Raw genomic sequence first — 24,412 nt, 5'->3', positions numbered from 1 at the left:
GCTGGATAACACACCAGCCTTGGCTGGATAACACACCAGCCTTGGCTGGATAACACACCAGCCTTGGCTGGATAACACACCAGCCTTGGCTGGATAACACACCAGCCTTGGCTGGATAACACACCAGCCTTGGCTGGATAACACACCAGCCTTGGCTGGATAACACACCCGCCGTGGCTGGTTAACACACCAGCCTTGGCTGGATAACACACCAGCCTTGGCTGGATAACACACCAGCCTTGGCTGGATAACACACCAGCCTTGGCTGGATAACACACCAGCCTTGGCTGGATAACACACCAGCCTTGGCTGGATAACACACCAGCCTTGGCTGGATAACACACCAGCCTTGGCTGGATAACACACCAGCCTTGGCTGGATAACACACCAGCCTTGGCTGGATAACACACCAGCCTTGGCTGGATAACACACCAGCCTTGGCTGGATAACACACCAGCCTTGGCTGGATAACACACCAGCCTTGGCTGGATAACACACCAGCCTTGGCTGGATAACACACCAGCCTTGGCTGGATAACACACCAGCCTTGGCTGGATAACACACCAGCCTTGGCTGGATAACACACCAGCCTTGGCTGGATAACACACCAGCCTTGGCTGGATAACACACCAGCCTTGGCTGGATAACACACCAGCCTTGGCTGGATAACACACCAGCCTTGGCTGGATAACACACCAGCCTTGGCTGGATAACACACCAGCCTTGGCTGGATAACACACCAGCCTTGGCTGGATAACACACCAGCCTTGGCTGGATAACACACCAGCCTTGGCTGGATAACACACCAGCCTTGGCTGGATAACACACCAGCCTTGGCTGGATAACACACCAGCCTTGGCTGGATAACACACCAGCCTTGGCTGGATAACACACCAGCCTTGGCTGGATAACACACCAGCCTTGGCTGGATAACACACCAGCCACACCAGCCTTGGCTGGATAACACACCAGCCTTGGCTGGATAACACACCAGCCTTGGCTGGATAACACACCAGCCTTGGCTGGATAACACACCAGCCTTGGCTGGATAACACACCAGCCTTGGCTGGATAACACACCAGCCTTGGCTGGATAACACACCAGCCTTGGCTGGATAACACACCAGCCTTGGCTGGATAAGCCTTGGCACACCAGCCTTGGCTGGATAACACACCAGCCTTGGCTGGATAACACACCCGCCTTGGCTGGATAACACACCAGCCTTGGCTGGATAACACACCAGCCTTGGCTGGATAACACACCAGCCTTGGCTGGATAACACACCAGCCTTGGCTGGATAACACACCAGCCTTGGCTGGATAACACACCAGCCTTGGCTGGATAACACACCAGCCTTGGCTGGATAACACACCAGCCTTGGCTGGATAACACACCAGCCTTGGCTGGATAACACACCAGCCTTGGCTGGATAACACACCAGCCTTGGCTGGATAACACACCAGCCTTGGCTGGATAACACACCAGCCTTGGCTGGATAACACACCAGCCTTGGCTGGATAACACACCAGCCTTGGCTGGATAACACACCAGCCTTGGCTGGATAACACACCAGCCTTGGCTGGATAACACACCAGTCTTGGCTGGATAACACACCAGCCTTGGCTGGATAACACACCAGCCTTGGCTGGATAACACACCAGCCTTGGCACACCAGCCTTGGCTGGATAACACACCAGCCTTGGCTGGATAACACACCAGCCTTGGCTGGATAACACACCAGCCTTGGCTGGATAACACACCAGCCTTGGCTGGATAACACACCAGCCTTGGCTGGATAACACACCAGCCTTGGCTGGATAACACACCAGCCTTGGCTGGATAACACACCAGCCTTGGCACACCAGCCTTGGCTGGATAACACACCAGCCTTGGCTGGATAACACACCAGCCTTGGCTGGATAACACACCAGCCTTGGCTGGATAACACACCAGCCTTGGCTGGATAACACACCAGCCTTGGCTGGATAACACACCAGCCTTGGCTGGATAACACACCAGCCTTGGCTGGATAACACACCAGCCTTGGCTGGATAACACACCAGCCTTGGCTGGATAACACACCAGCCTTGGCTGGATAACACACCAGCCTTGGCTGGATAACACACCAGCCTTGGCTGGATAACACACCAGCCTTGGCTGGATAACACACCAGCCGTGGCTGGATGGCTGGATAACACACCAGCCTTGGCTGGATAACACACCAGCCTTGGCTGGATAACACACCAGCCTTGGCTGGATAACACACCAGCCTTGGCTGGATAACACACCAGCCTTGGCTGGATAACACACCAGCCTTGGCTGGATAACACACCAGCCTTGGCTGGATAACACACCAGCCTTGGCTGGATAACACACCAGCCTTGGCTGGATAACACACCAGCCTTGGCTGGATAACACACCAGCCTTGGCTGGATAACACACCAGCCTTGGCTGGATAACACACCAGCCTTGGCTGGATAACACACCAGCCTTGGCTGGATAACACACCAGCCTTGGCTGGATAACACACCAGCCTTGGCTGGATAACACACCAGCCTTGGCTGGATAACACACCAGCCTTGGCTGGATAACACACCAGCCTTGGCTGGATAACACACCAGCCTTGGCTGGATAACACACCAGCCTTGGCTGGATAACACACCAGCCTTGGCTGGATAACACACCAGCCTTGGCTGGATAACACACCAGCCTTGGCTGGATAACACACCAGCCTTGGCTGGATAACACACCAGCCTTGGCTGGATAACACACCAGCCTTGGCTGGATAGCCTTGGCTGGATAACACACCAGCCTTGGCTGGATAACACACCAGCCTTGGCTGGATAACACACCAGCCTTGGCTGGATAACACACCAGCCTTGGCTGGATAACACACCAGCCTTGGCTGGATAACACACCAGCCTTGGCTGGATAACACACCAGCCTTGGCTGGATAACACACCAGCCTTGGCTGGATAACACACCAGCCTTGGCTGGATAACACACCAGCCTTGGCTGGATAACACACCAGCCTTGGCTGGATAACACACCAGCCTTGGCTGGATAACACACCAGCCTTGGCTGGATAACACACCAGCCTTGGCTGGATAACACACCAGCCTTGGCTGGATAACACACCAGCCTTGGCTGGATAACACACCAGCCTTGGCTGGATAACACACCAGCCTTGGCTGGATAACACACCAGCCTTGGCTGGATAACACACCAGCCTTGGCTGGATAACACACCAGCCTTGGCTGGATAACACACCAGCCTTGGCTGGATAACACACCAGCCTTGGCTGGATAACACACCAGCCTTGGCTGGATAACACACCAGCCTTGGCTGGATAACACACCAGCCTTGGCTGGATAACACACCAGCCTTGGCTGGATAACACACCAGCCTTGGCTGGATAACACACCAGCCTTGGCTGGATAACACACCAGCCTTGGCTGGATAACACACCAGCCTTGGCTGGATAACACACCAGCCTTTGATAACACACCAGCTGGATAACACACCAGCCTTGGCTGGATAACACACCAGCCTTGGCTGGATAACACACCAGCCTTGGCTGGATAACACACCAGCCTTGGCTGGATAACACACCAGCCTTGGCTGGATAACACACCAGCCTTGGCTGGATAACACACCAGCCTTGGCTGGATAACACACCAGCCTTGGCTGGATAACACACCAGCCTTGGCTGGATAACACACCAGCCTTGGCTGGATAACACACCAGCCTTGGCTGGATAACACACCAGCCTTGGCTGGATAACACACCAGCCTTGGCTGGATAACACACCAGCCTTGGCTGGATAACACACCAGCCTTGGCTGGATAACACACCAGCCTTGGCTGGATAACACACCAGCCTTGGCTGGATAACACACCAGCCTTGGCTGGATAACACACCAGCCTTGGCTGGATAACACACCAGCCTTGGCTGGATAACACACCAGCCTTGGCTGGATAACACACCAGCCTTGGCTGGATAACACACCAGCCTTGGCTGGATAACACACCAGCCTTGGCTGGATAACACACCAGCCTTGGCTGGATAACACACCAGCCTTGGCACACCAGCCTTGGCTGGATAACACACCAGCCTTGGCTGGATAACACACCAGCCTTGGCTGGATAACACACCAGCCTTGGCTGGATAACACACCAGCCTTGGCTGGATAAGCCTTGGCACACCAGCCTTGGCTGGATAACACACCAGCCTTGGCTGGATAACACACCAGCCTTGGCTGGATAACACACCAGCCTTGGCTGGATAACACACCAGCCTTGGCTGGATAACACACCAGCCTTGGCTGGATAACACACCAGCCTTGGCTGGATAACACACCAGCCTTGGCTGGATAACACACCAGCCTTGGCTGGATAACACACCAGCCTTGGTTGGATAACACACCTGCCTTGGCTGGATAACACACCAGCCTTGGCTGGATAACACACCAGCCTTGGCTGGATAACACACCAGCCTTGGCTACCAGCCTTGGCACACCAGCCTTGGTTGGATAACACACCTGCCTTGGCTGGATAACACACCAGCCTTGGCTGGATAACACACCAGCCTTGGCTGGATAACACACCAGCCTTGGCTGGATAACACACCAGCAGTGGCTGGATAACACACCAGCCTTGGCTGGATAACACACCAGCCTTGGCACACCAGCCTTGGCTGGATAACACACCAGCCTCGGCTGGATAACACACCAGCCTTGGCTGGATAACACACCAGCCTTGGCTGGATAACACACCAGCCTTGGCTGGATAACACACCAGCCTTGGCTGGATAACACACCAGCCTTGGCTGGATAACACACCAGCCTTGGCTGGATAACACACCAGCCTTGGCTGGATAACACACCAGCCTTGGCTGGATAACACACCAGCCTTGGCTGGATAACACACCAGCCTTGGCTGGATAACACACCAGCCTTGGCTGGATAACACACCAGCCTTGGCTGGATAACACACCAGCCTTGGCTGGATAACACACCAGCCTTGGCTGGATAACACACCAGCCTTGGCTGGATAACACACCAGCCTTGGCTGGATAACACACCAGCCTTGGCTGGATAACACACCAGCCTTGGCTGGATAACACACCAGCCTTGGCTGGATAACACACCAGCCTTGGCACACCACCCTTGGCAGGATAACACACCAGCCTTGGCTGGATAACCCACCACCCTTGGCTGGATAACACACCAGCCTTGGCTGGATAACACACCAGCCTTGGCTGGATAACACACCAGCCTTGGCTGGATAACACACCAGCCTTGGCTGGATAACACACCAGCCTTGGCTGGATAACACACCAGCCTTGGCTGGATAACACACCAGCCTTGGCTGGATAACACACCAGCCTTGGCTGGATAACACACCAGCCTTGGCACACCAGCCTTGGCTGGATAACACACCAGCCTTGGCTGGATAACACACCAGCCTTGGCTGGATAACACACCAGCCTTGGCTGGATAACACACCAGCCTTGGCTGGATAACACACCAGCCTTGGCTGGATAACACACCAGCCTTGGCTGGATAACACACCAGCCTTGGCTGGATAACACACCAGCCTTGGCTGGATAACACACCAGCCTTGGCACACCAGCCTTGGCTGGATAACACACCAGGCTGGATAACACACCAGCCTTGGCTGGATAACACACCAGCCTTGGCTGGATAACACACCAGCCTTGGCTGGATAACACACCAGCCTTGGCTGGATAACACACCAGCCTTGGCTGGATAACACACCAGCCTTGGCTGGATAACACACCAGCCTTGGCTGGATAACACACCAGCCTTGGCTGGATAACACCAGCCTTGGCTGGATAACACACCAGCCTTGGCTGGATAACACCAGCCTTGGCTGGATAACACACCAGCCTTGGCTGGATAACACACCAGCCTTGGCTGGATAACACACCAGCCTTGGCTGGATAACACACCAGCCTTGGCTGGATAACACACCAGCCTTGGCTGGATAACACACCAGCCTTGGCTGGATAACACACCAGCCTTGGCTGGATAACACACCAGCCTTGGCTGGATAACACACCAGCCTTGGCTGGATAACACACCAGCCTTGGCTGGATAACACACCAGCCTTGGCTGGATAACACACCAGCCTTGGCTGGATAACACACCAGCCTTGGCTGGATAACACACCAGCCTTGGCTGGATAACACACCAGCCTTGGCTGGATAACACACCAGCCTTGGCTGGATAACACACCAGCCTTGGCTGGATAACACACCAGCCTTGGCTGGATAACACACCAGCCTTGGCTGGATAACACCAGCCTTGGCTGGATAACACACCAGCCTTGGCTGGATAACACACCAGCCTTGGCTGGATAACACACCAGCCTTGGCTGGATAACACACCAGCCTTGGCTGGATAACACACCAGCCTTGGCTGGATAACACACCAGCCTTGGCTGGATAACACACCAGCCTTGGCTGGATAACACACCAGCCTTGGCTGGATAACACACCAGCCTTGGCTGGATAACACACCAGCCTTGGCTGGATAACACACCAGCCTTGGCTGGATAACACACCAGCCTTGGCTGGATAACACACCAGCCTTGGCTGGATACCAGCCTTGGCACACCAGCCTTGGCTGGATAACACACCAGCCTTGGCACACCAGCCTTGGCTGGATAACACACCAGCCTTGGCTGGATAACACACCAGCCTTGGCTGGATAACACACCAGCCTTGGCTGGATAACACACCAGCCTTGGCTGGATAACACACCAGCCTTGGCTGGATAACACACCAGCCTTGGCTGGATAACACACCAGCCTTGGCTGGATAACACACCAGCCTTGGCTGGATAACACACCAGCCTTGGCTGGATAACACACCAGCCTTGGCTGGATAACACACCAGCCTTGGCTGGATAACACACCAGCCTTGGCTGGATAACACACCAGCCTTGGCTGGATAACACACCAGCCTTGGCTGGATAACACACCAGCCTTGGCTGGATAACACACCAGCCTTGGCTGGATAACACACCAGCCTTGGCTGGATAACACACCAGCCTTGGCTGGATAACACACCAGCCTTGGCTGGATAACACACCAGCCTTGGCTGGATAACACACCAGCCTTGGCTGGATAACACACCAGCCTTGGCTGGATAACACACCAGCCTTGGCTGGATACCACGCCAGCCTTGGCTGGATAACACACCAGCCTTGCTGGATAACACACCAGCCTTGGCTGGATAACACACCAGCCTTGGCTGGATAACACACCAGCCACTGGATAACACAGCCTTGGCTGGATAACACACCAGCCTTGGCTGGATAACACACCAGCCTTGGCTGGATAACACACCAGCCTTGGCTGGATAACACACCAGCCTTGGCTGGATAACACACCAGCCTTGGCACACCAGCCTTGGCTGGATAACACACCAGCCTTGGCTGGATAACACACCAGCCTTGGCTGGATAACACACCAGCCTTGGCTGGATAACACACCAGCCTTGGCTGGATAACACACCAGCCTTGGCTGGATAACACACCAGCCTTGGCTGGATAACACACCAGCCTTGGCTGGATAACACACCAGCCTTGGCTGGATAACACACCAGCCTTGGCTGGATAACACACCAGCCTTGGCTGGATAACACACCAGCCTTGGCTGGATAACACACCAGCCTTGGCTGGATAACACACCAGCCTTGGCTGGATAACACACCAGCCTTGGCTGGATAACACACCAGCCTTGGCTGGATAACACACCAGCCTTGGCTGGATAACACACCAGCCTTGGCTGGATAACACACCAGCCTTGGCTGGATAACACACCAGCCTTGGCTGGATAACACACCAGCCTTGGCTGGATAACACACCAGCCTTGGCTGGATAACACACCAGCCTTGGCTGGATAACACACCAGCCTTGGCTGGATAACACACCAGCCTTGGCTGGATAACACACCAGCCTTGGCTGGATAACACACCAGCCTTGGCTGGATAACACACCAGCCTTGGCTGGATAACACACCAGCCTTGGCTGGATAACACACCAGCCTTGGCTGGATAACACACCAGCCTTGGCTGGATAACACACCAGCCTTGGCTGGATAACACACCAGCCTTGGCTGGATAACACACCAGCCTTGGCTGGATAACACACCAGCCTTGGCTGGATAACACACCAGCCTTGGCTGGATAACACACCAGCCTTGGCTGGATAACACACCAGCCTTGGCTGGATAACACACCAGCCTTGGCTGGATAACACACCAGCCTTGGCTGGATAACACACCAGCCTTGGCTGGATAACACCAGCCTTGGCTGGATAACACACCAGCCTTGGCTGGATAACACACCAGCCTTGGCTGGATAACACCAGCCTTGGCTGGATAACACACCAGCCTTGGCTGGATAACACACCAGCCTTGGCTGGATAACACACCAGCCTTGGCTGGATAACACACCAGCCTTGGCTGGATAACACACCAGCCTTGGCTGGATAACACACCAGCCTTGGCTGGATAACACACCAGCCTTGGCTGGATAACACACCAGCCTTGGCTGGATAACACACCAGCCTTGGCTGGATAACACACCAGCCTTGGCTGGATAACACCAGCCTTGGCTGGATAACACACCAGCCTTGGCTGGATAACACACCAGCCTTGGCTGGATAACACACCAGCCTTGGCTGGATAACACACCAGCCTTGGCACACCAGCCTTAGCTGGATAACACACCAGCCTTGGCTGGATAACACACCAGCCTTGGCTGGATAACACACCAGCCTTGGCTGGATAACACACCAGCCTTGGCTGGATAACACACCAGCCTTGGCTGGATAACACACCAGCCTTGGCACACCAGCCTTGGCTGGATAACACACCAGCCTTGGCTGGATAACACACCAGCCTTGGCTGGATAACACACCAGCCTTGGCTGGATAACACACCAGCCTTGGCTGGATAACACCAGCCTTGGCTGGATAACACACCAGCCTTGGCTGGATAACACACCAGCCTTGGCTGGATAACACACCAGCCTTGGCTGGATAACACACCAGCCTTGGCTGGATAACACCAGCCTTGGCTGGATAACACACCAGCCTTGGCTGGATAACACACCAGCCTTGGCTGGATAACACACCAGCCTTGGCTGGATAACACACCAGCCTTGGCTGGATAACACCAGCCTTGGCTGGATAACACACCAGCCTTGGCTGGATAACACACCAGCCTTGGCTGGATAACACACCAGCCTTGGCTGGATAACACACCAGCCTTGGCTGGATAACACACCAGCCTTGGCTGGATAACACACCAGCCTTGGCTGGATAACACACCAGCCTTGGCTGGATAACACCAGCCTTGGCTGGATAACACACCAGCCTTGGCTGGATAACACACCAGCCTTGGCTGGATAACACACCAGCCTTGGCTGGATAACACACCAGCCTTGGCTGGATAACACACCAGCCTTGGCTGGATAACACCAGCCTTGGCTGGATAACACACCAGCCTTGGCTGGATAACACACCAGCCTTGGCTGGATAACACCAGCCTTGGCTGGATAACACACCAGCCTTGGCTGGATAACACACCAGCCTTGGCTGGATAACACACCAGCCTTGGCTGGATAACACACCAGCCTTGGCTGGATAACACCAGCCTTGGCTGGATAACACACCAGCCTTGGCTGGATAACACACCAGCCTTGGCTGGATAACACACCAGCCTTGGCTGGATAACACACCAGCCTTGGCTGGATAACACACCAGCCTTGGCTGGATAACACACCAGCCTTGGCTGGATAACACCAGCCTTGGCTGGATAACACACCAGCCTTGGCTGGATAACACACCAGCCTTGGCTGGATAACACACAAGCCTTGGCTGGATAACACACAAGCCTTGGCTGGATAACACACCAGCCTTGGCTGGATAACACACAAGCCTTGGCTGGATAACACACCAGCCTTAGCTGGATAACACACCAGCCTTGGCTGGATAACACACCAGCCTTGGCTGGATAACACACAAGCCTTGGCTGGATAACACCAGCCTTGGCTGGATAACACACCAGCCTTGGCTGGATAACACACCAGCCTTGGCTGGTGTTATGTCACTTCTTTTATTAATTAAGAATATTTATCCTGCCTTAGTTCATTTACAAACTTGTACAAACTCAGGGATTGAGAACTCCAGTAATACTGTGGTGTAAGTGAAGAAATTCAGTAAATTCGACTTTAACAATCAGAGAAATGACTGAATCAGTCAGAGAAATTATTTTAACAATCAGAGAAATGACTGAAGCAATCAGAGAAATGACTTTAACAATCAGAGAAATGACTGAAGCAATCAGAGAAATGACTGAGGCAATCAGAGAAATGACTTTAACAATCAGAGAAATGACTGAATCAGTCAGAGAAATTATTTTAAAAATCAGAGAAATGACTGAGGCAATCAGAGAAATGACTTTAACAATCAGAGAAATGACTGAGCTGACCATAGAAGCACACAACATCTGCACTAAATATAAATACCACTGAGGAAACCTTGAAAAATATATCAGATATGGAAAGAGAATTTAGAAGAATATACAGAAGAATAAAAGGGGTCACCGAATTACCTAAAAAAAATTAAATTTCTCGCAAGAAAGAAAAATTAATCTTAGCTGAGTGTTCAAAGAGATGGAAGAAAAACTTCAGCTGTCGTGGCTGTATAGCCCTTGTGGTTTAGCGCTTCTTTTTTATTTTAATAATCAGCTGTCGTGCTAGACAAGCACGACGGGAACAAAAAAGTGATCCTGGATATTACAGGAAACCTCAATAATTTTTTTTACAATTACGCAAAACGTAAGTTAAGAACTACCTATTGAAAGTGACCATTAATCACAGCAGGTTCATACACTTACCATGAAAAACAAATGAAAAAAATATCGGTGAAGAATGAAAAAAGTCGTTTCAATTGAATACCGGACAGATCATATTGATCTGTCCGGCATTCAGTTATAATTCGAAAATTAAGTAGAAAATATTGTGAGTCAGGCAGTAGGTGGACTTGATTTGTGTAATTTCTTATTTACGTAGAAGTGCAAAATATCACTGACTCAAGAAATCGTAATGACACGATTGCAAATAAACCATACCCCCGGCCGGGATTGAACCCGCGGTCAGAGAGTCTCAAAACTCCAGCCTGTCGCGTTAGCCACTAGACCAGCTAGCCACAATAAGATTCATCCAACTAGGTATATTTCTACACCATAGGAAGGTTAGCACAGGCACCTCTGTGACCACAAATGCAAGTTTTTACAGACGAATCTCCAGCTAGCGTGGCCGTGACGAACTCTAGCTCAAGTCCCTTCACTGCCGTCAACATGACTCAAGAAATCGTAATGACACGATTGCAAATAAACTATACCCCCGGCCGGGATTGAACCCGCGGTCATAGAGTCTCAAAACTCCAGCCCGTCGCGTTAGCCACTAGACCAGCTAGCCACAATAAGATTCATCCAACTAGGCAGTGAAGGGACTTGAGCTAGAGTTCGTCACGGCCACGCTGGCTGGAGATTCGTCTGTAAAAACTTGCATTTGTGGTCACAGTGGTGCCTGTGCTAACCTTCCTATGGTGTAGAAATATACCTAGTTGGATGAATCTTATTGTGGCTAGCTGGTCTAGTGGCTAACGCGACGGGCTGGAGTTTTGAGACTCTATGACCGCGGGTTCAATCCCGGCCGGGGGTATGGTTTATTTGCAAAATATCACTTTGACGAGCATCCAGACTCAGAGTCCTGAGAGAGTACAGACAGCTTCTGTGCGTGAAGGAAATTGTAGAACTCTAGCCAAAGCATACTGATTAGTAGTCTTAATGAGAAGTCAAACTGGGAATTTTATACAGCAACAAAACCTGTAACCCAGACAGACAGAGATTTAATGCTGGGAGGTCAAGCTTGTCACAACTGCCTAACTGCTAAGAATTACGGAAGCGTTGAAAGATAACCAAAACGCTGATGTGGTGTATACGGATTTTGCAAAGGCGTTTGACAAGCCCATTCAAGGAGTGATTGTCCACAAAATGAAGTTGACAGGTACAACGAGGAAAGCAAGCAAATGAATTTTCAACTTTCTGGCAGACTACAAGAGTAGTAGCAAACTGTGGATGAGTAGAACAAACTCCCGAGTACAGTTATTGAGGCTAAAACGTTGTGTAGTTTTAAAAATAGGTTAGATAAATACATGAGTGGGCGTGGGTGGGTGTGAGTTGGACCTGACTAGCTTGTGCTGCTGGGTCTGGTACAGTGCTCCATCCTTGAGTGGGGATGACCAGACTGGGGGGGTCATTGGGATAATCAGGGGGGGGGGGAACATGGACCTGCTCCGCATGGGTCAGTAGGCCTGTTGCAGTGTTCCTTCTTTGTTATGTTCTTATGTTCTTATTTAGCAGCACCCAGACCATTGTCCTGTTTCTTATCTTCACTGCACACACAATAACACTCGTCAAATTGTTACTTTCGAATAATTCTATAGGAAAAACTTCATAAAAATCACCTTAGAAGAAGACACGAATAAATTGAAAAAAGTTGCACGTTTACCAGTGAGTAGTGGAGATAACATGACGTTCAAGGGCGACAAGTTCCAATTGCTCAGATGTGGAAATAAATGAGAAATTGTATACGAAATGCAAGAGGATCACCAAACAGAACGAAAGGAGCACGTGAAAGGCCTGGTAAAAAATAATGTTAGAAAATCTATCATAAGCAAAACGAAACAAATAAAGCCAATGTTATATTAACAATGAAAATAAAGGAGTAAAAATACTGTTAACTTTCTAAACAATGGGAACAGTGCCAATGGCGACGCTATTCAAATTGATTGTGCTCTTATACTTATAGCACTGTTCAGTGTTGACGACTCCATTCAGGCAAGAGTAATATCTCTGGAGTAAATACAGGCAGAACTCAGTTCCTCGATGGTACTGAGAAAACAGAGTTAAATGACGATATATATCTGGGAAGCATAACGTAATATTGAGTGAGAGATATAGGAGAAAATGTAAAATAAACCCAGGGAAAAGTATGGCAGTTGTGGTCACAATAAGAGAACAGTACATCAACATCCGTGTTTTTTATATATCTTTGATGACTTTCGAGAGTTTTTCTACTCTCAGAACCCGGCCTTGGGCCAGGCTCGTCTGATGCTTACCTGGTCAACCAGGCTCTTGCTGCTGGTGGCCTTCTGACGTTGTACTATCTTATCAGAAAATATCAGGAACACTGCAGAACAAGTGTGGAAGTCATCAAGAGGTTGCCCAGTTCTGAATTAGGTGCTGGATCAACCAGGCAATGATGGATGTGTGGGTTAGTGGGCCTCTACTCCGGTTGACTAGACAAGCCTGACCCAGGGTCAGGCTGCAGTGGAAGAAAAACTCGAAGCCCATCAAATGTATATCAGTTTAAGAGCTGGCATCCTGTCTCATTGTATTTACGGGCTAAGAGTTGATAACCTGCATCACCTAATTGTGATAGCTATAAGCTGCTATCCTACCTTACCTTACTGATATCCTGAGAGCTGTTACCCTACCTCACTAATATCCTGAGAGCTGTTACCTTACCTTACTGATATCCTGAGAGCTGTTATCTTACCTTACCTCACTAATATCCTGAGAGCTGTTACCTTACCTTACTGATATCCTGAGAGCTGTTATCTTACCTTACCTCACTAATATCCTGAGAGCTGTTACCTTACCTTACCTCACTAATATCCTGAAAGCTGTTACCTTACCTTACCTCACTAATATCCTGAGAGCTGTTACCTTACCTTACCTCACTAATATCCTGAGAGCTGTTACCTTACCTTACCTCACTAATATCCTGAGAGCTGTTACCTTACCTTACCTCACTAATATCCTGAGAGCTGTTACCTTACCTTACCTCACTAATATCCTGAGAGCTGTTACCTTACCTTACCTCACTAATATCCTGAGAGCTGTTACCTTACCTTACCTCACTAATATCCTGAGAGCTGTTACCTTACCTTACCTCACTGATATCCTGACAGTTATCCTACTTCAGTTCATTTAGAGGTTTAGAGCGGTTATCGTGTCTTTGTCTCATTTACAAGGTTGAACTGATATCCTACCTCGTTTTACAAGTTGATAACCTGTCTCAGCTCACACGCTGAGAACTATTATTTTTCAGCTCATTTATATTCTGTGAGCTGTTGTTGTACCTCAGCTCATTTACAGGATCAATGTAAGCGCAGTCAGGATGTCATTGGTATTCTGAGCTTAGTGGCTGTGTTGTGCCTGTGCTGCTCTCTAGCGGATCTGCTACACACTAGTGCAGATAGAATACAAAGACATAATACAGTGACTGGAACAATACATAGATAACCCGTACATAGAAGAATGAGACTTTTGACGACGTTTCGGTCCGTCTTGGACCATTAACTATGTAAGTCATCATAGGTTCCAATCTATGTGTGGGTTGTTTGTGTATAGACTAGAGAACAGGACACGCCGTTTCTGTCTCACACAGGAGACCTGGGACAGGTCACAGGTTTTACATCACTGATCAAATTCTGGCTCAGCGTAAAGTGGAACTTACATACCAAGGAACTGGTGAAGTTTGAACCTGAGGCCGAGTGCCTTACGCACTGGCCTGGGGTTTTACGACTCGCCCGCCATGGGTTCTAACACCACCCGTTCCGTGGTTTGTCTGCAGTCGTGTTATTACGCCTTCGTGAGTCATGATGGAACTAACTTCTCTCTTTCCCCGCCTTTCTTGTAGGCCTATCCAGCCTGCTATCCCGTCAGACATTCGCTTCCCTCACGTTGTTCCTGACGCTATTAAAATATCCTAGAGGGCACAGGCAACCCATTCTCTTAACTCCCATTAGTAACTATGTGGATTTCTCACTAATGAGTTGCAGCAAGTTTCTTACTTGGGTTTGTCTTAAATCCATAAAATATTAATTACAAGAAGATATTACAGAGAAATATGCAAGTACGTCAGATTTTCACTGTTTAAGATGCCTTCACCAGTTTCCCATTTGTGTGAAGATGTTTGTAATGCAGTGAGAGGATGAGAGAGATTGTTGAATGAGAGAGGGACAGGGAGAAGGCCTGAGTTTGCTACCATCTGCAGCTCATAAGACTACCATCCCCACGAGCCCCTTTGGGGCGGGGCAGATGGCAGACCAGAGGCCTAGCTTCTCCCTACGAGCCCCGTGAGGGCGGGGACTGTGGCTAGGCCTGGGGACACTTGGTCCCAAACGAAATCATTACGATTTCGTGAGTCATGAGGGGGTACTTGTACCTCCTCCCATGGGAGACTCAGGTCTCGAGACACTAAACCATACCCCCGGCCGGGATTGAACCCGCGGTCATAGAGTCTCAAAACTCCAGCCCGTCGCGTTAGCAATCGTGTCATTACGATTTCTTGAGTCGAGTCGAGTCGAGTCTCGAGACACTCCCCAGATAGGGAGCCAAGGCCGGGTCACCACTACTTGGAAAAGACTCGGGCCAGGAGGGTACCGGCAAATAAGAAAAAAAAATGAGAGAGGCTTTAGTCCCGATGTTGTGTTGAGTGACGATGGGAGCAGTGACCTGGGACCTCTGCAGTGACCTGGGACCTCTGCAGTAACCTGGTTACCTCTGCGGTGACCTGAGACCTCTGCAGTGACCTGGGACCTCTGCAGTGACCTGGGACCTCTGCAGTGACCTGGGACCTCTGCAGTGACCTGGGACATCTGCAGTGACCTGGGACATCTGCAGTGACCTGGGACATCTGCAGTGGCCTGGGACATCTGCATTGACCTGAGATGTCTGCAGTAACCTGGGACATCTGCAGTGACCTGGGACATCTGCAGTAACCTGGGACATCTGCAGTGACCTGGGACATCTGCAGTGACCTGGGACATCTGCAGTGACCTGGGACCTCTGCAGTGACCTGAGACGTCTGCAGTAGCCTGAGACATCTGCAGTAACCTGGGACATCTGCAGTAACCTGGGACATCTGCAGTAACCTGGGACATCTGCAGTGACCTGGGACATCTGCAGTGACCTGAGACGTCTGCAGTAACCTGGGACATCTTCAGTGACCTGGGACATCTGCAGTGACCTGAGACGTCTGCAGTAACCTGGGACATCTTCAGTGACCTGGGACATCTGCAGTGACCTGGGACATCTGCAGTAACCTGGGACATCTGCAGTGACCTGGGACATCTGCAGTAACCTGGAACATCTGCAGTAACCTGGGACATCTGCAGTGACTTGGGACATTTGCAGTAACCTGGGACATCTGCAGTGACCTGGGACATCTGCAGTAACCTGGGACATCTGCAGTGACCTGGGACATCTGCAGTAACCTGGAACATCTGCAGTAACCTGGGACATCTGCAGTGACTTGGGACATCTGCAGCAACCTGGGACATCTGCAGTGACCTGGGACATTTGCAGTGACCTGGAACATCGGACCTGCATGCCCCTGGTCTGGCATCGACTAACACCCAGGTATCTTTTTGCTGGTAGGTGAACAAGGGCAGCAGGTGTAAGGGTACTTACCTGTGCACTTCACCCTGCCAATGACGCCACTCACAGCAGTTGACTAACATCCAGGTACCTATTTACTACAAGGTAGCAGGTGTGAAGGAATGTGCTCAACGTTTTTACACGTCCTATGCTCGATTCTGGTTCCTTAGATTATGACCTGAAGGCGCCTCACTGAATACATGAATCAGTGTGTGTATACTCACCTAATTGTACTCACTTAATTGTGGTTGCTGGGGTCGATACTCAGCTCCTGGCCCCGCCTCTTCACTGACCGCTACTAGGTCCTCCCTCTCCCTGCTCAATGAACTTTATCATACCTCGCCTCCACTACATTGCTTGCCAGACTATTCCACTTCCTAACAACTCTGTAGCTGAAGAAATACTTCCTAACATCCTTTTGACTCATCTGAGTCTTCAGCTTCCAATTGTGACCCCTTGTTTCTGTGTCCCATCTCTGGAACATCCTGTCTCTGTCCACCTTGTCTATTCCACGCAGTATTTTGTATGTCGTTATCATGTCTGCCCTGACCCGCCTGTCCTCCATTGTTGTCAGACCGATTTCCCTTAACCTTTCTTCGTAGGACATTCCCCTTAGCTCTTGAACTAGCCTTGTTGCAAACCTTTGTACTTTCTCTAATTTCTTGACGTGTTTGACCAGGTGTGGGTTCCAAACTGGTGCTGCATACTCCAGTATGGGCCTGACGTACACAGTGTATAAAGTCTTGAATGATTCCTTACTGAGGTACCGGAACGCTATTCTAAGGTTTGCCAAGCGCCCATATGCCGCAGCAGTTATCTGGTTAATGTGTGATTCTGGCGACGTACTCTGTATTATACTCACTCCTAGATCTTCTTGAGTGATGTTTGTATGATTTGACCTCCTAGCCTATACTCTGTCTGCGGTCTTCTTTGCCCTTCTCAGATCTTCATGACTTTGCATTTGGTGGGGTTAAATTCTAGGAGCCAGTTGCTGGACTACGCATCCAGCCTGTCCAGGTCTCTTTGTAGACCTGTGTGTGTGTGTGTGTGTGTACTCACCTAGTTGTGGTTGCAGGGGTCGAGTCACAGCTCCTGGCCCTGCCTCTTCACTTTCCGCTACTCTGTCACTCTTCCCGCTCCATGAGCTGTATCATACCTCTTCTTAAAGCTATGTATTTATCCTGCCTCCACTACATCACTTCCCAGACTATTCCACTTCCTGATAACTCTGTAACTGAAGAAATACTTCCTAACATCACTGTGGTTCATCTGAGTCTTCAACTTCCAACTGTGACCCCTTGTTGCTGTGTCCCATCTCTGGAACATCCTCTCTCTGTCCACCTTGTGGAATCCTCTCAGTATTTTATATGTCGTTATCATATCCCCCTATCTCTCCTGTCTTCCAGTGTCGTCAGGTCAGTTTCCCCTAACCTCTCCTCTTAGGACATACCCCTTACCTTCCGGACTAGTCTGGTTGCAAACATTTGCACTTTCTCTAGTTTCCTTACATGCTTGGCTAGGTGAGGGTTCCGAACTGGCGCTGCATACTCCAATATGAGTCTAACTTACACAGTGTACAGGGTCCTGAATGACTCCTTATTAAGATGTCGGAATGTTGTACATAGGTTTGCCAGGCGCCCGTATGCTGCGGCAGTTATTTGGTTGATGTACGCCTCAGGAGACGTGCTCGGTGTTATACTCACCTCAAGATCCTTTTCCTCGAGTGAGGTTTGTAGGCTCTGGCCCCCTAGTACTCCGTCTGTACTCCGTCTGTGGTCTTCTTGTAGACAGCCTGTACTGTCAGAACAGACAGCCTAGCCGTCTGTTCTGACTAGTTCATATTTCGCGGCATTTAGGTGCTGCCCTCTGTAGGCTCACCCAGGTCAGTGGGAGGCTCAGCCCATTCGCTCTCACTCCTAGGCCGACCGACCTGATAGGCACAAGTGCTCCCCCTCCACGGACTGGCTTGCGGTCACTCCCTCACACTGCCCGTTGTGTACTCACTCCTATCCAATTAAAGCCAAACTAGTCCACTGCCGTATCATTGCTACCTACGCTACCTTCATCGGCACTATACCGCTGTTCAGCAGTAAGAACAGCAATAACATTCTTTTTCCTTCTTCAATCTTCATGACTTTGTACTTGGTGGGGTTGAACTCTAGGAGCCAGTTACTGGACCTGGCCTACTGCCTGTCCAGATCCCTTTGTAGTTCTTCCTGCTCCTCGTCCGACTGGATTCTTCTCATCAACTTCACGTCATCTTCACGTCATCTTCTTTCCGTCATGTCGTTCACAAATACCAGAAACAGCACCAGTCCTATGACTGACCCCTGTGGGACCCCGCTCGTTACAGACGCCCACTCTGACACCTCGCCACGTACCATGACTCGCTGCTGTCTTCCTGACAAGTATTTCCTGATCCACTGTAGTGCCTTCTCTGTTATCCCTGCTTGGTCCTCCAGTTTTTGACCTAATCTCTTGTGTGGAACTGTGTCAAACGCCTTCTTGCAGTCCAAGAAAATGCAGTCTACCCACCTCTCTCTCTTATCTTACTGCCATCACCCTGACTTAGAACTCCAGTAGGTTTGTAACGCAGGATTTCCCATCCCTGAAACCATGCTGGCTGTCGTTAAGTTCATTCCTTTCTAGGTGCTCCACCACTCTTCTCCTGATAATCTTCTCCATAACTTTGCATACTATACATGTCAGTGACACTGGTCTGTAATTTAATGCTTCGTGTCTGTCTCCTTTTTTAAAGATTGTTACTACATTTGCTGTCTTCCATACTTTAGACAGTCACCCTGTTTCAACAGATGTGTTGAAGATTGTTGTTAGTGGTACACTAAGGTCCTTTACTCTGTATGTTTGTGCATGCGCGTGTAGCATCGTTTTTTAAGGATCTTGAAGAATCTTGCATCCCATCTATCCTTATTTTATATATAATTCATGTATGGAGAAGCAATAAACCCTTAGGGGCTATACAGCACTTTGGAATGACGTATTATTATATTTCATTATTATTATTATTATTATTATTATTATTATTATTATTTTTAATTATATTTGGAAGAGACAATGAAGAGAGGTGCATTGATGCTCTTGATCCAAGTAATTTGATATACTCTCGTCTTCCTCGGATCATACCTCATTACCAGCTATTCCCAGGGCTACATAACCACTACGGGTGTAGCGCTCTCCCATGGAGGTGATAATGCTTGTCTCTTGTAAAACTGCGACGTACTCAGCTGACTGAAATATATTGTCCACATTTCGTTCTGCCGAGAACGAAACTTTGTGGCAAGTTGTGAGCTGGAAGGTGAATATTAACCATTGTTTTGGTATTTACAGGTGTGTGCAGGTGTGTGGCCCGAGACCTTGTGGAGCAGACCTTCACTACAGGTAAGTTGCTAACTTTATACTCTCTCTCTCTCTCTCTCTCTCTCTCTCTCTCTCTCTCTCTCTCTCTCTCTCTCTCTCTCTCTCTCTCTCTCTCTCTCTCTCTCTTTACACTGTTTTACAAGGTTAGGTTAAGGTTCCTAACTTTATTTACAAATTAAGATCTGTCATCTACATCAGCTCATTTGAAATTTTTTTTTATTGTTAAGAGATACGCGGACAGGGAACAGGATGAAGTTGGAGTCATCTGTGGGTCAGCAATTTCATTTGATCAACTGACTCGAGTCATCCTGGGAATAAATGGTCTCAGATGAAGTGATGTTCTGGAGATGGGTACAGAGCGTACTTTTTGTTTGCTGCCCGTCTTGTGGTGTAGAAGCTGACTTCTCGCTGTCCTCGAAGTGGAGCCAAATGTGATACTTTGAAAATATTTGTCATGTATATAACAATAAGGTCACCCACATTCCTCCGGTGGTGAAGGCTGTGCTGGAATAACAGATCCTTACAGACTGGTTCCAGGCGAGAGATGAGCTCTGACCTCTGTTCCGTCAAAAAGTCGCAGATGAGATGGAGGGCAAGCAGTCCAAGAAAGTGGAGCATACTCAAGGTATGAGCGTACCTGTGCCTCGTAGAGAATCTTATAACGTCTACTGTAGAGCAGATTCGAGATACTTTTAAGTGGTGTAATCTTCTTGGCCGCTTTGTAAGATTTACAAAGTGGTTCTTTATAGACAGTTTGGAGTCAAATTTCACCCCAAGGATATCAACTTCGTCCCCGCGTACCAACACTCTCCCATCATTCTTACCACTGCTCTTTTTAACATCATGCCTAGAGACCACAATTATTTTTGTTTTCTCAGGAGTAACTGTGTCCTTCCATCGTTTTTCCCAGGATGTTATAGCTGTAAGCTGGTAATTGAAGTAACTTAGAGCACCTGGCAATTTATCTCTCGGGTACGTAAATGTCAGAGTACAGTCGTCTGCATATGCTTGGGATTCTGGGATAAAATGAAGGTCATTAAAGTAGACATACCACAACAATGGGCCAAACACACTTCATGTGGAAGACTTGCATCAGTAGAGTGTCTTGTTGACTCTCTCCCTTTGAGAACTGCGCTTAGAAATCTATCTTTACGATAATCATCTTGTGCTATCTTCGGTCGAAAGCACAAGCAATGTCCAGTGCTGCTACACTGCTGACCATTGATTCATCCATTGACTGGTGCCACTTAGTGGAAAGGTTTAATAGCAGAGCAAGGTCAGCAGCAGAGTGACATTTACTGACGCCATGTTGACAGTCACAAAAAAGTGAATGGTAATCGAAAAACTCATATGCCGTGAGATTATTGTCTCAAGAATCTTGCCAATGATTGACAGGGACAGTGAACAGGGGCAACATTAGGGGAGATATGATTGAGGTGTATAAATGGAAAACAGGAATAAATAAAGGGGATGTAAATAGCGTGCTGAAAATATCCAGCCAAGCCAGGACTCGTAGCAATGGTTTCAAGTTTGAAAAATTCAGATTCAGGAAGGATATAGGAAAGCACTGGTTTGGTAATAGAGTTGTGGATGAGTGGAACAAACTCCCGAGTACAGTTATAGAAGCTAAGACGTTGTGTAGTTTTAAAAATAGGTTGGATAAATACATGAGTGGGTGTGGGTGGGTGTGAGTTGGACCTGACTAGCTTGTGCTAATAGGCCTGATGCCGTGCTCCTTCCTTAAGTGGAAGTGACCTGACTAGGTGGGTCATTGGTCTAAGCCGGAGGGTGGCATGGACCTGCTTCGCATGGGTCAGTAGGCAAACTGGATGACTTACTGACTGACCTGATTTCCTTGACTGGCTTACTGACCAACTTGACTTACTGATTTGCTGAATGACTTGACTGATTTACTGAGTGACTTGACTGACTGACCTACTGACTTGATTGTAGCCGTTCAACTTGACTAGGCTGGAATACTGCTCTACACTAACGGCCCCCTTCAAGGCTGGCGACATTGCAGACCTGGAGAGTGTACAAAGAACTTCCACGGCACACATAAGTGCGATAAGGCACCTAAACTACTGGGAACGGATGAAGGTCATTGATCTGTATTCCCTCGAGCGCAGGCGAGAGAGATACATGATAATATACACTTGGAAAGTCCTGGAGGGATTGGTACCAAACCTGCACACGAAAATCACTCCCAGTGAAAGCAAAAGACTCGGCAGGAGATGCAACATGAAAAGCAGGGGCGCCACGAGTACACTGAGACAACACAATAAGTGTCCGGGACCCAAGACTGTTCAACTGGCTCCCAGCATACATAAGGGGTATTACCGATAGACCCCTGGCTGTCTTCAAGAAGGCACTGGGCAGGCACCTAAAGTCAGTACCTGACCAACCGGGATGTGGTTCATACGTCAGCTTGCGTGCGGCTAGCAGTAACAGCCTGGTTGATCAGACCCTGATACACCATAAGGCCTGGTTTCAGACCGAGCCGCGGGGGCGTTGACCCCCGAAACCATCTCCAGGTATACTCCAGGTAAGATAAGATTTCGTTCGGATTTTTAATCCCGGAGGGTAAGCCACTCAGTATAACTCAAGAAAGTAAGTGCGTCATTGAGGACTGTCAGTCCCATTTATATTGTGGTCCTCAATCTTGTCCCCCAGGATGCCACCCACACCAGTCGACTAACACCCAGGTACTATTTGCTGTTAGGTGAACAGGAGAACAGGTTTAAGGAACCGTGCCTATATGTTTCTACCCCGCCGGGAATCGAACACGGACCCTCCGTGTGTGAAGCGAAAGCTTTGCAAGCCAGGCCACGGGGGTCGTTCAACTTGACGATTTAGGGTGGTGTTAGTGTGTTATTGTGCATTATGTGTGTTAGTGTGTATTATGTGGATTACTGTGTATTATGTGTGTTAGTGTGTATTATGTGGGTTAGTGTGTATTATGTGGATTACTGTGTATTATGTGTGTTAGTGTGTATTATGTGGATTACTGTGTATTATGTGTGTTAGTGTGTATTATGTGGATTACTGTGTATTATGTGTGTTAGTGTGTATTATGTGGATTACTGTGTATTATGTGGGTTAGTGTGTATTATGTGGGTTAGTGTGTATTATGTGGATTACTGTGTATTATGTGGGTTAGTGTGTATTATGTGGATTACTGTGTATTATGTGGGTTAGTGTGTATTATGTGTGTTAGTGTGTATTATGTGGATTACTGTGTATTATGTGGGTTAGTGTGTATTATGTGGATTACTGTGTATTATGTGGGTTAGTGTGTATTATGTGTGTTAGTGTGTATTATGTGGATTACTGTGTATTATGTGTGTTAGTGTGTATTATGTGGATTACTGTGTATTATGTGGGTTAGTGTGTATTATGTGGATTACTGTGTATTATGTGGGTTAGTGTGTATTATGAGTGTTAGTGTGTATTATGTGGATTACTGTATATTATGTGTGTTAGTGTGTATTATGTGGATTACTGTGTATTATGTGGGTTAGTGTGTATTATGTGGATTACTGTGTATTATGTGGGTTAGTGTGTATTATGTGTGTTAGTGTGTATTATGTGGATTACTGTGTATTATGTGGGTTAGTGTGTATTATGTGGGTTAGTGTGTATTATGTGGATTACTGTGTATTATGTGTGTTAGTGTGTATTATGTGGATTACTGTGTATTATGTGGGTTAGTGTGTATTATGTGGGTTAGTGTGTATTATGTGGGTTAGTGTGTATTATGTGGATTACTGTGTATTATGTGTGTTAGTGTGTATTATGTGGATTACTGTGTATTATGTGGGTTAGTGTGTATTATGTGGGTTAGTGTGTATTATGTGGGTTAGTGTGTATTATGTGGATTACTGTGTATTATGTGGGTTAGTGTGTATTATGTGTGTTAGTGTGTATTATGTGTGTTAGTGTGTATTATGTGGATTACTGTGTATTATGTGGGTTAGTGTGTATTATGTGGGTTAGTGTGTATTATGTGGGTTAGTGTGTATTATGTGGATTACTGTGTATTATGTGGGTTAGTGTGTATTATGTGGGTTAGTGTGTATTATGTGGATTACTGTGTATTATGTGGGTTAGTGTGTATTATGTGGGTTAGTGTGTATTATGTGGATTACTGTGTATTATGTGGGCTAGTGTGTATTATGTGGGTTAGTGTGTATTATGTGGGTTAGTGTGTATTATGTGGGTTAGTGTGTATTATGTGGATTACTGTGTATTATGTGGGTTAGTGTGTATTATGTGGATTACTGTGTATTATGTGGGTTAGTGTGTATTATGTGGGTTAGTGTGTATTATGTGAGTTAGTGTGTATTATGTGGGTTAGTGTGTATTATGTGGGTTAGTGTGTATTATGTGGGTTAGTGTGTATTATGTGGATTACTGTGTATTATGTGGGTTAGTGTGTATTATGTGGATTACTGTGTATTATGTGGGTTAGTGTGTATTATGTGGGT

The 24,412-nt window shown here is 48.4% G+C and overlaps 1 protein-coding gene across 3 annotated transcripts in view; it reads left to right on the top strand.

The window, feature by feature from the left end:
• LOC128684242 (serine/arginine repetitive matrix protein 2-like) overlaps window positions 1-24,412 on the top strand; it is a 399,930-nt gene that overhangs the window by 230,944 nt on the left and 144,574 nt on the right. For all 3 annotated transcript variants that reach the window (XM_070094039.1, XM_070094041.1, XM_070094032.1), the window contains one exon: window positions 19,896-19,946. The gene's annotated coding sequence lies outside the window, so the exon portion shown is untranslated. The remainder of the gene's footprint in view (window positions 1-19,895; window positions 19,947-24,412) is intronic.

Source organism: Cherax quadricarinatus, chromosome 4 (genome assembly GCF_038502225.1).
Source record: "Cherax quadricarinatus isolate ZL_2023a chromosome 4, ASM3850222v1, whole genome shotgun sequence".
In the NCBI taxonomy this organism is placed as follows: Eukaryota; Metazoa; Arthropoda; class Malacostraca; order Decapoda; family Parastacidae; genus Cherax; species Cherax quadricarinatus.
Note: the sequence above shows the minus strand (reverse complement) of the source record. Positions and strands in the feature narration are given on the sequence as shown.